At 43.4% G+C, this 14913-nt stretch overlaps 2 pseudogenes across 2 annotated transcripts in view; one reads left to right on the top strand and one right to left on the bottom strand.

Annotated features, from left to right (window-relative positions):
• Window positions 1–6021: 6021 nt before the first annotated feature.
• LOC308492648 (sodium/glucose cotransporter 1-like) overlaps window positions 6022–14913 on the bottom strand; it is a 61990-nt pseudogene continuing 53098 nt past the window's right edge. Inside the window, exons 12-13 of the transcript XR_013995420.1 lie at window positions 7045–7213; window positions 6022–6078 (exon numbers count right to left, since the gene is read on the bottom strand). The product of XR_013995420.1 is annotated as a sodium/glucose cotransporter 1-like (transcript). The remainder of the gene's footprint in view (window positions 6079–7044; window positions 7214–14913) is intronic.
• LOC308492602 (transcription initiation factor TFIID subunit 9-like) lies at window positions 11930–12676 on the top strand (annotated as a pseudogene). The gene has a single exon. The product of its transcript is annotated as a transcription initiation factor TFIID subunit 9-like (transcript).

The following is a 14913-nucleotide window of genomic DNA, read 5'->3' as shown; positions in this document are numbered from 1 at the left end:
CACAGCTCTATAGGGCTAGGGAAAGTGGCTACTCCTCAGCACCCCCTTCGCAGTCACTACTCTTCAGAGGACAGAGGGACCCCACGGATTTTTTAACAGTCACTGCTCTCCTTGGCAACCTCTCAGGGAGTGACTTCTCCAGGCAGGCCCAAAATAAGGCTCTCCAGGCCCTGGAAGGGGAATCACTGGTGCTCTCCAGGAGGCAAAGGACGCAAGTCTAGGAATTCTAGGAAAGTTTCCACTCACTTCTCTAGGCCAAATTTGTGGAAACGCCGAAGTCTGGGGCTGAGCCTCCACTCCCGCAGGGCAGCGTGTGCCGCCCTGTGTTCGGGGCCTGCTCAGACGGTCAGCACCACGGCCAGCACCGGCACAGCCCCGGGGCCCAGCCGCCGCCGGGATGCTTTCCTCCCCGTGACCAGGCAAGCAGGCGCCCAGCAGTGTGCGCTGTGATGCGCTCTGTGTCTCACCCCGCTGGGCAGCCTCCACTTCAGCTGCACCCTGAGGCTGAGGTGGCACCAGGGATGATGGAACCCATTAGTCAAGGACAGAGGAGCCTCTGATGCAGCAGCCGGAGGACCCCCCAAGCCAGAGACACAGACATCTGCCCCTGGCGCTGAGAAGTCCTGAGCAGTACACTCTGGCCCCGCTCTCTCAGATGCCCGTGTTGTCACACCACCATGCTGCTGCCAGGCCCAGATAGGCCGCTGTATGTGAAAAGCAACTGATCATTCGATCATAGCCCCAGAGCAGTCTGATAGAGGTGGGATAGGATAGTGACCAAGAGCCCACACGGAGAGGTCAGCCTGCTTGTGTTCAAACCCCAGCTACACTACTGCCTGGTTACCTCTGGACCCCGGGGCCAGTCACTTAACGGTCCAGTGCCTCAGTTTCCCCATCGTTAAAGTGGGGCTAACACTTGTACCTATCACAGGTGGGGGTAATTTAGACAGAGCCTGGCACATACCAAATGAGCAATAAATGTTAGCCACTGGCATCATCACCCACCCATGACAGTGGAAAGGGGGAGACGGGGAATTGAGAGGTGCACCAAGAACAGTCACCTAGCACACTGTGGGCACCAATGAGCCAGTCCCTTCCCCACTTAGAGAAGAGAAATTCCCGGGGAGTCCTGTATTCTCCATGGGGCAGCCTTGCTCAGAGAGGCCTCTCCCTCGCCCCACATCTGCCTGGCATAAGTCCAAGGAACCCGTCCAACCTGGGTTCTCTTCTGCAGGTGTCAGGAGGGAGCCCAGGCCTCTTTGCTCTGGAGTTCCCTGGCAGGAGTGGAGAAGGGGCCCTAGGATGCTGTGTTCTCCTCAGGCAGGCTTTTCCCTCCCTTCCCTACCTGCCTCCCTCCCTCCCTTCCTCCCTTTCCTCCTTCCCTCCCTCTCTCCCTCCCCAGCACTCTCTGCCCCAGACTCAGGACTAATCTCATTAGGCCTTTATCCCTGTTTGCGTCATGGCCTGGAGAAGCTCAGGTTACCCTCTCCTATGGCCCTGAAGACTCCTTTCCTGACTCCATCTGCTGAAACCTTTCCTCTGGGCCCTTGGGCCTCCAGGGCTCAAGCCTCTCCCTGGAACATTCTCTCTCTTCTTGATCAGACTGAAATCTAGTTGTCCTGGAATCTGTCTTGCCCTGGTGCCCTCTTAGGTGGGGTTGCTTCCCCTCCTTGCCGACTACCTTCTGCTCCCCCATCAGAGTAACCCTCTCATTTGGAATGCCTGTGTAAGGCCTCCCCATCTCCCTTCCATGCCGGTCCACCAGGTTTCTCTCTTTGAGGCACACGATCTCTGTGTGGTGAAACCCAACAGCCAGTTCTCAGGCATCTTTCTTCACCCATCAGCATTTGCCTCGGTGGACTGACCCATCACCCTTCCCACCCCCCACCCCCAATGCTTTCAGGTCACCAAACGCCTCTGTTTTTGTGCCCCTCACCTGGCTCCTTCTTGTGGCCTAGAGTGGCCCTCGCTTCATGTCAGACCCCTTCTCTTCTCCCCCAACACCTGCCCTCCAGGGGTAGCCCAGCGCACCTGCTGGTGTCTCACACGTGGGCCTTTTCAGCCCAGACCACTCCCCGTGGATGTCCTACAGGCATCTCCACCTCAACAAACCCCAAACCCCGCCAAAGGTATCTTAGGAAAGATGAAAGATGGAGCGTCTGCCTGGAAGAACAATTCTGGGAGTGGAGATGGTAGGGCAGGGGGTGCTGGGGTGGCAGCACAGGCCATGTCCACCCCAGAAAACTAAACAGGGTCCTCTCCCAAGGCTTTGGCTCCTCCTCTCACCTGGCTGTGCTTGAAACGTAGGTCTGGATCTCTTCCCTTGTACTTCTGCATCCAAATCTACCCTTTCCTCTTTTCGTCAACTCCAACAGAGCCCGAGGAGCTGGGGGGAGAGCAGGGATTTGTCATCACGTAGGGCCCTGTCTCACAGGCCAAAGGGTGCCATGGTTGGGAGCTGGGCATCAAGGTCTCGCTGGACTGAAAAGGGATCTGGTCCTTACACTCCAAGAGACAGAAGGAATGTGGGGGGGCATTTCAGTTCTGGCTCTCGTACCGTGGGGCGGTGGTGTGGCCTTGGCAAACCGTGACAACCTGTCTGGGTCTGTGTCCTATAGCTGCATAGAAAGGGGTGGGAGATAACACGCTCAGTTCTGAGGGTCCAGAAACCTGTGCCCTTCAGGGTAGGAGAGACCACCCATCACCCCTGGTCTGTTCCTTCTGGTAGAGGAGGCTTTCTTATCTGATGAATGGGATAGGACAGACCGGGAGCTGCTATCCTTCCAGAAGCCTCTCCTGGTGGCTGGCACAGACAAGCACTAACTCAGCCCAGAAGAGGTTTTACCTGCTTTCCTTAGTAGCCTGGCCCCTGGCCACGCTCAGCTGCTTGAGCTCAATAAGGTATTTGTAGGTGCAGAAGGGGAGCGCCCTTCCCTCTGGTCTGTGATTTTGTTCTCTTTCTAAAAACATATATGGAAACTTTGGGAAGTATAAAAATCTAGCCAATTGTTGTTTTCTTTTTCTTTTTCTTTTTTTTTAAGGGTTAGGGTCAGCAGAAACACAACTAAATGAACATTTCCTTCAAGTCTATCCTGGAATATCTTGGTATTATTATACCAGCCTTGGTATATTTGAATCTCAGCCCACCCTCCAACCCCACCCCGCAACATATGGCAGTGATGTGATGAGTTTGGGCTGGGCCCCCTCCCTAGCCAGCCCACTCTAAGACCTGCCCCAGCTCCACCTCTGGGACTGAAGTGTCAGAACTAAGCTTCTGTTATGTTAAACCACAGAGACTGGGTTTAGCCTTGAATTGCTTCCTGATGATGCCATATGTGCGTATTTACCTTTATACTATCAGCCTGCTGTGGATGAGGTCCCCAGGTGTACTGGAAGAGCCTGCGTTCACCTGCTGTCCCCACCCCCACCCCATGTACTGGTAAGCAGAGGGTCTGGCCTAGTGCCTGGACATTGACACGGCTCCACAAACACTAATTTTCCTCTTCATTTCCCCCTCCCCTATCAGCAGCTACTTTGTGTTCTCCAGAGCACCTGGCCTACTGCTAGGCAGGTGGGAAACACTCAACAAGTACTTGGCTGCCTCAGAAACAGGCAAAACCAAACAGCTGAGAGTAAGAGAAGGGCAGAAAAGAACACAATCTAAATGATTAAGACCCTGAGCAACAGGAAATTAAATCCATCACCCCCATCTTAAGGTGCTCCAGCAGGGAAGTCTCCCACTGTCACTGATGCGGGAGGGGTGATGCATGGTGGGCCTCCCCCCCCCCCCTCGACTATCCTGGCTGTCCTCCCCATTGGCTCCATGCCTCTTCCAGCTGGGCTCCGTGTGCAAGAGAGGAAAGAATCAAATGGAAACTACTGGAGAAGTGGGGCCCGCGGGGAAAGCCTAAGGGTGACTTGGGGGGTGGTCTTCTAACTTCATGGCTTTTAGCCAACCCCCAGGCAAAGGTGCAAGGGAGGTCTTACAGACCCTTATCCCTTCTGAGCTCTTCCCAGAACCCTTCTGCTTTCTGGTTCAGCCCAGTTCCTGTCCTGTGGAGCCTACTGGCCCTGCCAAAGGAGGCCATATGGTGGGACCAGGTCAGAGCACAGCCATGCCACTTACCAGTTTTGGTACCTTGGACAAAGGACTTAACTTCTCTGAGCCCAGGCTTTCTAATATTCCAACTGTGGTGACTGACACCTGCCTCTTGGGAGGTGGGAAATGGCTGCTCCAGGAGAGGTTGAGAGGCACCCAGCCCTGAGCTCGCCACAGGCAGCTGCCTGAATTACTGTCCCCTCCCCCTTCCTGTTGGCTTAATTCCCTCTGGATGGGTAACAGCTGGGACTGGCCTGATTACATTAATTCATACTGAGGTTAGGAAACTTAACACTTCCAAAGAAAATTTGCATTTTAAAAGCTAAACTTCTCATTCTAAATGAATACCTAATTGGCAGAGGATTGTTGAAAAGCTTTGTAGTTTAGCTTTCTTTTTAAGGCAGGGCCCTTTCTGTGTTATTTCCCTATATCTGACCCATTCCGCCTCCAGCCTCCTCTCCCACTTTGTGCAGGAATGCAGCCACTTTTCTCCAAAGCTAGCAGAGTCAAGTTACTGCTCACTGGGATTAGGAAACTGTTGGTCGACACTTGAATATGGTAACAGCAGCACTTATGTGCTTATCCGGAATCGGGTCTGTGAATACGGAGATCCCCAGCATGGTGAGAAGACTGACTACGAAGAGGAATATGGCAAAATAGAGGAAGGGTACGTTGCAGATGATCAGAGGACACTTGTTTACTGAGCAGCTCTGGGGTCCATAGACAATCATGGATACCACTTGTAGGAAGCCAATCAGAAGTCCACCAGTCAGCCCCCAGAAGGCATCCTGCCAAAGGAGGACCCCCGAGAGAGTCACCTGAGAGGAAGATGGTGATGAGACTGACCATCTTCAGCCTCGCCTCCCTGACTAGTGGAGTTCTAGTTAACCTTGTCATAAGGGCTTCAGATACCTTGCAGAAGCAGAGTGTGAGTACCAGCGTGGAGATGATACCTTCCTGGGCTGAACAAAGACCTAAGTCATTTGCCCTCTGTCTGACGTCAATCAGAGAACTTAAGAAACATTGGAAACACTTTGAAGATTACAAATAGGCATCTCAAACATATTGTGTCCAGAAAGCCCCCAGTTCTCCCCATCGCTGTAACAGGCACCTCCATCTCCCTGGTCGCTCAGGTTGAAACCCCAGATGTTATCCCTGGGGTTTTTTCTTTCCATCCTGCCTTACCACCAACCCATCAGCAAATCCTGCTGGCTCTCCCTCTAAAATGTATCCAGCATCCAACCACTTCCCATCTTCTCTATGGCTACCACCTGAATCCCAACCTGCCATCTTTTCTCCCTCCCTGGTCTCCTGGTTGCCCACTGTCCCCACAGAAGCTAGAATGAATGATCTCTTCAAAGGAAGTGACCTTGAATCTGAACCCTGAAGGATGAGCCAGAAATATTAAGATCTAGGAAGGGACCCAAAGGGAGAGAAGGGCAGCAATGGGTGGCACCAGGGAACTCAAAACTGCCTGCATACATTCAAACTAAGTCTCTGACCACCTTGGCTAATGTCCTTGTATCCCCCACCCAACCCCCAGCACCTGCCCTCCATGATCCTTTTTAAAAAATCTTTTAAATCTTATCAGAAATTGCTATGTATTCACTGGGTGTCATCTGTCTCCTCCAACTAGACTGTCCACTCTGTAAGAGCGAGGAGTTCATCTTGGCCCTGGAGCTGTAAGTGGAGCTTGATTCAGGAGGAGACAGAGGTTACAGTATGTGAACAAAGTGTTGGAGAAAGCTCAAAGCAAAGGCCAGGTGATCCACAGGAACCATTCATCAAAGGAGATGTGTAGAAAGATCTAGAAACAGGAGGGCAGCAGAAGCCAGGTGAGCATGCCATCTCACACAGGAGAGAGGGTCTGGAGAAGTTCTCTAGGTTGAACAGAGCACCTACAACATGCTTGTGACCTTGGATCAGCGGGACAGCCACTGCCCAGATCCCCCATTTTCCTTGGTGATGGGCCTTGATCCCTGAAAGGTGGTGTCACAGGTGAGAGGCAGATTCTCCTGTCTGCCCCTCTTTCCCAGGCCCTTCAAAGAGGAGAGGCTCTGGTAGCGCTCTCTCCCCACTTTATCGGTGCTCAATTGAGTCCTGGTGAGGTGGGTGGAGCAGGGAGCATAAGCAGGTTGGTCTATAGGACTGAACACCTGAGATGAGCGTGGGACGAAGCATCAGCCAGGAGGAGGAGGAAAAAGGTGTTTCTGGCAAGGAGAATGGTCCACGCAAGTGAAGGGAGGCCACAGAAGTCACAGGCAGTTAGGTAATCAGCCCTGCAAATTGGTAGGACGGTTGGGGGTCTATGGGCTGTGCATGCAGAGGGCCAGGGCTGAGAGAAAGGAAGGGGCCAGATCACTGAGCACCTCACTTTGCTCAAGGACTTGTGCAAGGCCCACCCAGCCACTCAGCGCCATTAGGGGAAACAAGTTAAAATATGACTCAAATAATAAATGAAAATACTCTGGCAAACTGTGCTTTCAAAGTCTTACTGATGAAGCAATTGAACTCGTCACCGGGATCTTTATTTAGTTTTAAGCGTGGCTGGGAGACGGTCCTCACTGCAGGGAAGGTTCCCATGACTGTACATTCCCCGGTGAGTATGAAACCTCTGAGCATGACACATCCATGTACAGAGGCGAGAGAAGAATAATTTCCTACAGCCAGATATGCGTTAGGAAGGGTCATGCACACTTTGCATCGCCTATGGCATGGATGAAAGTGGATTACATTCCAAAGGAAGGAAAACAAAGCAGAGCTTGCCTTTATCCCACATGCACAAGAGGGAGCCCGGACCAAATCTGCCCAGGAGGAAATAATCTCTCAGAAAGCAAATGATGCAACATTATGAACCTTGAAGTAGAAAAGACCCTCCTAGGGCAATTCTGGCAAGGACTGCTATAACGTGAAGGCAAACCATGGCCGTGCCAACACCCACTTACCTGCTCAGTGACTCTCCTGCAAAACATGGCAAGTAGGAAGATGGCAGCAATGGGTGACACCAGGGAACTCAAAACTGCCTGCATCTTTACAAACAGTTGTTCACTGTGTGTCGTTTCAATATTAGGGACCCAGAAGATGGTGACAGCAATTAAGATTATAACAAAAAACCTGTAAATTAAACCAATAGTCAAAGAGAGTTTGATGAGTTTTTTTTTCCTTTGCCAATAAAATAGCTGCAAACCATAAACTATTAACTCAATTCTTCCTTAGGTTAAATTCAGGTGCCCTTTCATAAGTCTGGGGCAGAGGAGACAGCCATGCCCCTAAACACTAATAGGGCCATATGGCTGCAGACATAAATCCTACGAATTCTGAACAAGTAAAACTGAGTGTCTGTTTGCCTGTTACTGGATCATGGATAGACTTTTACCATATGGGGAGGATGGGTTCGGGGCAGTCATGCTTAAAATATATAATACATGGAAAATATTAATTTCTTGAAGGGTAAATACATTTTTAAACATTTCGGACAAATTAGGATGGCACATGATTTTAAACAGTTCAACAAGTTCAGGAACTTATTTTATTATTTAAATTTTGCTGAAAATTTTAAGGAACTAAGTAGAGGTTTCACACGTTCATTGCCTTTTCTAAGTACAAACATATTTAATGTGTATCTATATATAAAATTACACCAGATCGAATGTCACCCCAAAGATGAATAAATCTTATTAGTTCTGTGTCAACAAAAGCTTAAAAATGATAATTTTGAGAGACTGAGGGTAAGTTAGAAAGGACTAATACCCTGATAGTCAAAGAAGAGGCAAGGAAGTGAGTCCAGTAATGAAGAAGTAGCTCCAGTAATGATGGGCTAGCGGCATGGGACTAACCCTCCCCCAGACAACAATGAAAAATTCTGGATCAAATATAAAAACAAAAACACTGAAGAGTAGCTGAAAGCAGGCAGAACTGAGGGGAGGGAGTGGGATTCAATCCTTTAAAGAATGAAACTATGCTGGGTGCTATCTACATTTATCCAGCATTTCCCCTGCCTTGAGGCCCTCCCTACGTAGTTTGCATGATGTGGGGTGGCTGGAAGTTAAACAGAAAGCCTCACTCTTAGTGGATTGAGGAGTCAGCAGGGTGGGGATTCAGAGTGGTTGTAAATGTTTGAGTAAAATTCCAGAAAGGTGGGAGCCCAGAGCAAGGAGGTCTAAATCTGGGTATAAACCCCACGTAAACCCTTGGTTGACCCATGAATTATGAATGTGGGGGAGAATCTCCAAATAGTCCACTAATAAGCAACTGCTGGAAAGCAGAAAAAGATTTCAGCTCCTGCCTCCAGTGGGGAAGACAGAAATTGGACTTTGAATCTCATCAGATTAGAGGGGCTATCTAACCACCTCAGGCTTTTCACTGAAACCCCTGAAGATCCGTGCCTTAGACACTATATCCCAAGACTAAGAATTTGCTGTAGGACTAGGGCAAAACTGAAACAGACCCACCCTAACAAAGTGTAAAACCAGGCTTCCACAGTTTAAGATGATCAGCTAGTAACTCACCTGCATGCTTGAACAAAAACCAATACTCTTTAGAGGAACATGATACAGAGTCTTTACAATATATTATCCACAATGTTCAGTATACAATAAAATGTACTAAGCATGTGAAGAAATAAGAATATGTGACCCATAGTCAAGAAAAAAGTAATCAATAGAAACTGATCCCAAGATGACCTAGGTATTAAAATGAGAAGATGAGAAACTCAAAACAGTTATTAAATCTACATTAAAAGACTTAAAGGAAATGATGATTATGAAGTAACAGATAGGAAATTATGACAGAAAATTGGAAACCATAAAAACTTTAAAAAGAAACCAAGTAGAAATTCCAGAACTAAAATTCCAGTTCTATATATGAAATGAAAATTTCACTGGTTGGCTTTAACAGATTGGAAATGGCAGAATAAAGGGCCAATACACCTAACGACAGATTGATAGAAATCTAAACTGAGGAACACAGAGAAAAAAATTTTAAAAAAGAAACAGAGCTTCTCTGATCTGTGGGACAATATCAAAAGAGCTAATATGTTTGTAGAATCTCCCCCAAATAGGAGAGATGGAGCAGAAATATTGCAAAGAAATAATGGTCAATAATATCCTCAATTTGATGAAAACGATTAATTTACAGATTCATAACGTTAGCAAAAGCCAATCAGGATAAACACACACATGCACACACACTCTTAAGCACAACATAATGAAACTGCTAAAAACCAAAAAATGAAGAGAACATCTTGAAAGCCGTACAAAAAAAGATACACTACGTACAGAGAGCAGTACTATGAATTATGGCTGACTTCTCATCAGAAACAAGAGCACACGAGAAAATGGAAGAGCATCTTTAAAGTGGTAAAAGGAAAATATTATTAACCCAGAATTCTATATCCAGCAAAAATATTCTTCAAAAATAAAGATGGGAGATGATAGGGGTTAAGGATGGGTGAAAGGGGAAGGGATTAAGAAACACAAATTGGTTGTTATACAGTAGTCATGGGGATGTAGGGTATAGCATAAGGAATATAGTCAATAATATTATAATAACTAGATATGGTGCCAGATAAGTACTAGATCTATCAGGGTGATAGATGGGAATGAGGTTGGGGGTTGGGTAAAAAAGGTGAAGGCATTAAGAAACACAAATTGGTAGTTAATGCAGAATGGAGAATATAATCAACAATGTTGTAAGGTTCATGTAAGATGCCAGATGGGCACTGGACTTATCAGGGGGATCACGTCAGACTGTGTAGATGCCTGACCAATGTGCTATACACCTGAAGAGCTGAAGTAGAATAATGTTGAATGTCAACTATTACTAAATATATAGGTATATATAGTTACAGGATGTGGAGCACAACATAGGGAAGATAGTCGATGGTATTGTAACAGCTGTATAAGATGTCAGAGGGGTAGTAGCTTTGGGGGCGGGTTATGACTTTATGAAGGGTTTAAATGTCTATTACGTTGCTTTGTACAACTGAAACTAATAAAAAAATTTAAAAGAAATAAAGATGGAATAAAAACATTTCCTGATAAAAACTGAGAGAATCTGACACCAGCAGACCTGCATGACAAGACATGCTGAAGAAAGTCCTTTAGGGTAAAGGGAAATGACACAGATGGAAACTCAAACCCAAAAGAAGGAATAATGAACACCCAGATCATAAAATATATGGGTAAATATAAAATACTATTTTATTTTCTTATTTTAATTTGTTTAAAAGGCAATTGGCTACTTAAAACAAAAAATATATATATACCACTATAACTATATTGTAAGGTTTATAATGTAAATGGATATAAAAACATATGACAACAATAACAAAAGATGGAAGGGGAAATGGCATATACTGTTACAATGTACTTACATTTTACAAAAAATGGTACAATATTAACACTAAGTAGACTGTTATAGATTAAGAATGACTATTGTAATGCCTAGAGCAACCAAAAGAAATTGAAATGGAATATTAAAAACTATTTCCAACCATACTAATGATTCATTAAATGTAAATGAACTAAACACTGAAATTAAAAGGCAGAAATTGTCAGATTAGATAAAAAAATCAAGATCTAACTATATATGCTCTACAAGGGACTAATTTTATTTTATTTTTTATTTTTTATTTTTTTCAAGGGACTAATTTTAAATATATTTATAGATTAAAAGTAAAAGATGTTACAAACACTAAGCATAAGAAAGCTGGTGTGGGCTTAATGAATAATGAAGTAAACCTTAAGACAAGAAGTATTATTAGAGGTAAAATAGGACATTTCATACTGATGAAAGAGTTAATTCCTCAGAAAGCCATACAAGGATAAATGAGTAAGCACCTAATACCAGAACTTCAATGTATAGAAAACAAAACAATAAAACAAAAACAACAACAAAAAACAAAACAAAAATGACAGAACTATAGCAAGGGAGAAATAGACAATGACACAATCATAACTGAAGATGTTAATACCCCTCTCTCAGTATAAAATATACTGAGAGTATACATGTATATATAATCTACACACTAAATATATAACATGTAATAGAACTAAGCAAAACTTAAGTAAGTACACAAAAGTATCAATAAATTTCAAGAGGTTAAAATCTCATAAAGTATGTTCTTGGATCACAGTGGAAGCAAATTAAAATCACTAATAATAATAGGAAAGTGCCAAATACTTAGAAATGTAACAGCACACTTCTAAATAATCCATAATCAAAGAAAAAATCACAAAGAAATTACACAATATTTTTAAGAGAATGAAAATAAAGACACAACACATAAAAATTTGTGGGGTGAAGCTGAAGCAGAACTTGGAGGGAAATTTAGAGCTTTAAAGGGCAATAGTAAAAATAGTAAAGGTTTTAAACCAATGATCTGAATTTCTACTTTAAGAAGCTAGAAAAAAAAGAAGAGCAGAGCAAATCCAAAGTAAATAGAAAAAAGGAAATAATAAAGAACAGAAGTGAATGGGGAAAAAACCCCAGAGGAATAAACAAATCCAAAAGTTGGTTCTTTGGAAATATTATTAAAATTGATAAACCCCTAGGCAAGTTTGATTAGAGAAAAAGAGAAAAATCCATAAATTACTAATATCAACAATGAAAGAGGGATAATTAGTACAGATCCTACAGATATTTAAAAGATAATAAGGTAAAATTATGGGAGGTGCTAAGAGCCATCTCAGTGAGGATGCTTCTGAACATCTTGCTCATTGGCATACCAGGGGTTGGAAAAATCACACTAGGCTAAGATCTTGCAGAAAGATCAGGACTGAAATACATTACTTGGGTGATTTAGCTGGAGAAGTCTGATCACCCCATATAATGGAGGCTACTGGCAAGACGGCTTCTCCCAAGAGAACGCCAAAAGATGCAGAGATGATGGCACAAATCCAGAAGGATATGGGAATTACAGAATATGAGCCAAAAGTTATAAATCAGATGTTAGAGTTTGCCTTCTGATATGTGACTACAATTCTAGATGATGCAGACATTTTCCAAGCCGTGCTAAGAAAGCTACTATTGATGCAGATAAAGTGCATTCGGAAAACCACTGTCATCCTGACCACTTTTTCACCTTGCCTCCACTAAGAGATTTTTGTAAAATTAACTATTGCGAGGCAAAGAAATCAAATCCTTCTACTACTGATCGAGTCATATTCAGGTCGTAGATTGCCACAAGATAGAAATTGCTTAACTGCTCCAAACTAGAGACTTAAGTCTTTACAAAAAAATGTATTTAATCCTGCAGGCAGAATTACAGTTCCACTCGGTTCAGTTACTAGCAGACCAAGTACTCCCGCACGAGGCACAACAATCCCACAAACCCTATTTCAACTAAAGCAGGGACTCCAAAATCCCCCAGGGGCAAGGTTAACAGTACAGATGCCTGATTCACAGTCTCGATCTGTAAAAACATAAATTCTTGCAACATCAGCAGTTCAGAATGTTCTGATTAACACATGATTAATTGGGTTCAAAATCATTTTTTTTTCACAGTGAAAAAAATTTTGTATTTAGAAATAGCCAGCTGGACTCAGTTTAGATGATCCCAATTTTGTTGCCAACATCCAAAGCATCATAGTCAGGAGCCAGTGGAACACATGCTCTTATCAGACCTGATCAGATCTTGGCCACAGTGTCACAGAGCTTCTTCACAGCCTGTTTGATCTGGTGCCTGGTGGCCTTGACATCCATCCACAATGGACACAAGTGTATTGCTGTCTCCTATCTTCTTCATGGCCGACTCGGTAGTCAGGGGGGATTGGATGATGGCACAGTGGTCAAGCTTGTTTCTCCTGGGGGCGCTCTTTGGAAGGTATGTGGGCTGCCTTCAGAGCCACAGTGTCTTGGCCTTTGGAAGGTGGGTTATGCATGGACCTTCTTTTTGTGGACGCCTTTCAGCACCGTTTTCTTTGCCTTCAAAGCCTTTGCTTTGGCTTTGGCTTTGGGAGGGGCAGAGGCTTCCTGCTTCACTTTTGGCGCCATCTTTGTGAAAAGCCAAAATCATTCTTATTACCACTAACAGAGCATTACCATAAAATAATGCCAATAAATAATCAAATGAATTGAAAAGAAAACAAGACAATGATGCTGCTGCTGCTGCTGATGGCTATGGTAACTTGCAGTTGAGCCTTGATGTGTACAACATGTATACTTGGTCTTGAGTCCACTGTACTGAAATTAAACATGCATACTAGATGTTGTCAAGTTGTGTTTTAGAAAACTTAAATAGTATTTAATGAGTGAATATAGTTACCATACTTTTCAAATGAGACGTTGGGTTTTCTTTAATAGGAATAGTAATAGGTATAAAGTTGTCATTCATCAGAAAAAAAAGAAAAGAAAAATTATGAACTAGCAATAACTACCAATTCAGATGAAATGGACAAATACCTGGAAAAATTCAACACAGGATACAGAAAACTTCAATAGCCATACATCTATTAAAATTGAATTCATAACATTATTAAAAATATTACCATGAAGAACACTACATATCTACAAATTTCACTGCTGAATTCTACCAAACACTTATAAAGAAATAATACTAATCTCATACAAACTCTTTCAGAAAACAGAAGAGTTAGCAATTCCCAAAACATTTTATAGGGCAGACTAACGCTCAAACCAAATACTGTCAAAGACACTATAAGAAAATTATCAGTCTCTCTCATAAATACAGATGGAAAAATCTTTTAAACAAAATATTAACAAATCAAACCAACTAACATATAAAAGAGAATACAACATGACCAGACAGGGTTTAGCTCAGGTTTATAAGGTTGGTTTAACACTCAAAAATTCAATAATTGAAATTCACTGCATTAACGGCGTAAGAGAGGAAAACATGATCATTCTAACTCAGGCAAAAAAGCACTGGACACAATTCAACATCCTAGGATATTCTAGCTCACTTTTGGAAGATTTTAGCTTAGCCTTTTAGCCTTCCACAATGCACAGATTCAGACTTCAATCAAGTCTTGGGGAGGAAACTTGTGTATGTTTGAGGCCTCTCAATTTGGAGCTTGAGCTCCATGAGACTGCCAAAGGTTGTACAGGTATCTCTGTCTCCTAGTAGCGGTCTTTGTCTGGAATTTTCATCTAGTTCTTGTTGCTTTGGAGTGTCTTAGGAACAGAAGAGAATTTCCTCAACCTGCCTAAACCAGAAACAAACAAAAAAACAACGAAAAACCCTACAGCTAATTATACTTAATGGTGAAAGATTAAACACTTCTTTGAGATTGAGAATAATGCAAAGGTTTACTTTCACCACTTCTATTAAACACTGTATCCAGTCATAGCCAGTGCAACAAAGCAAGAAAAAGAAAATACTTATAGATTGTAAAGGAAGAAGCCTATTTTCATTCATGAAGGTATGATCGTGTACATAGAAAATTCCAAGGAATCTACAAAATATGAGGAGCTACTAGAACCAATAAGTCAATTTAGAAAAGTTTACAGTATCAATGTCAATTAAAAAAATCGAATGTATTTCTTTATACTAATAGCAAACAGTCGGTAATTTATAACAGTTGCATCAAAAACAAAAAATTCTTAGGAATAATGTGTAACATCTCCACATTGAAAACTAGAAAACAGAGAAATTAGAGAAGATTGAAGTAAACAGAGATGTGCCAAGGTCACAGATTAGAAGATTCAATATGAAGGTGTTCATTCTCGCCATACTGATTATAGATTCAATACAATCCCAATAAAAATCCCAAAATACTTCTTAAAATTGACAGGTTGAGTCCAAAAATTACATGGAAAAGCAAAAGAGCTAGAATAGCTAATTTTGAAGAATA

Source organism: Rhinolophus hipposideros, assembly GCF_964194185.1.
Source record: "Rhinolophus hipposideros genome assembly, chromosome: 24".
Taxonomy (NCBI): Eukaryota; Metazoa; Chordata; class Mammalia; order Chiroptera; family Rhinolophidae; genus Rhinolophus; species Rhinolophus hipposideros.
The sequence above is the reverse complement of the archived record's forward strand: the minus strand, read 5'-3'. Positions and strand labels throughout refer to the sequence as shown.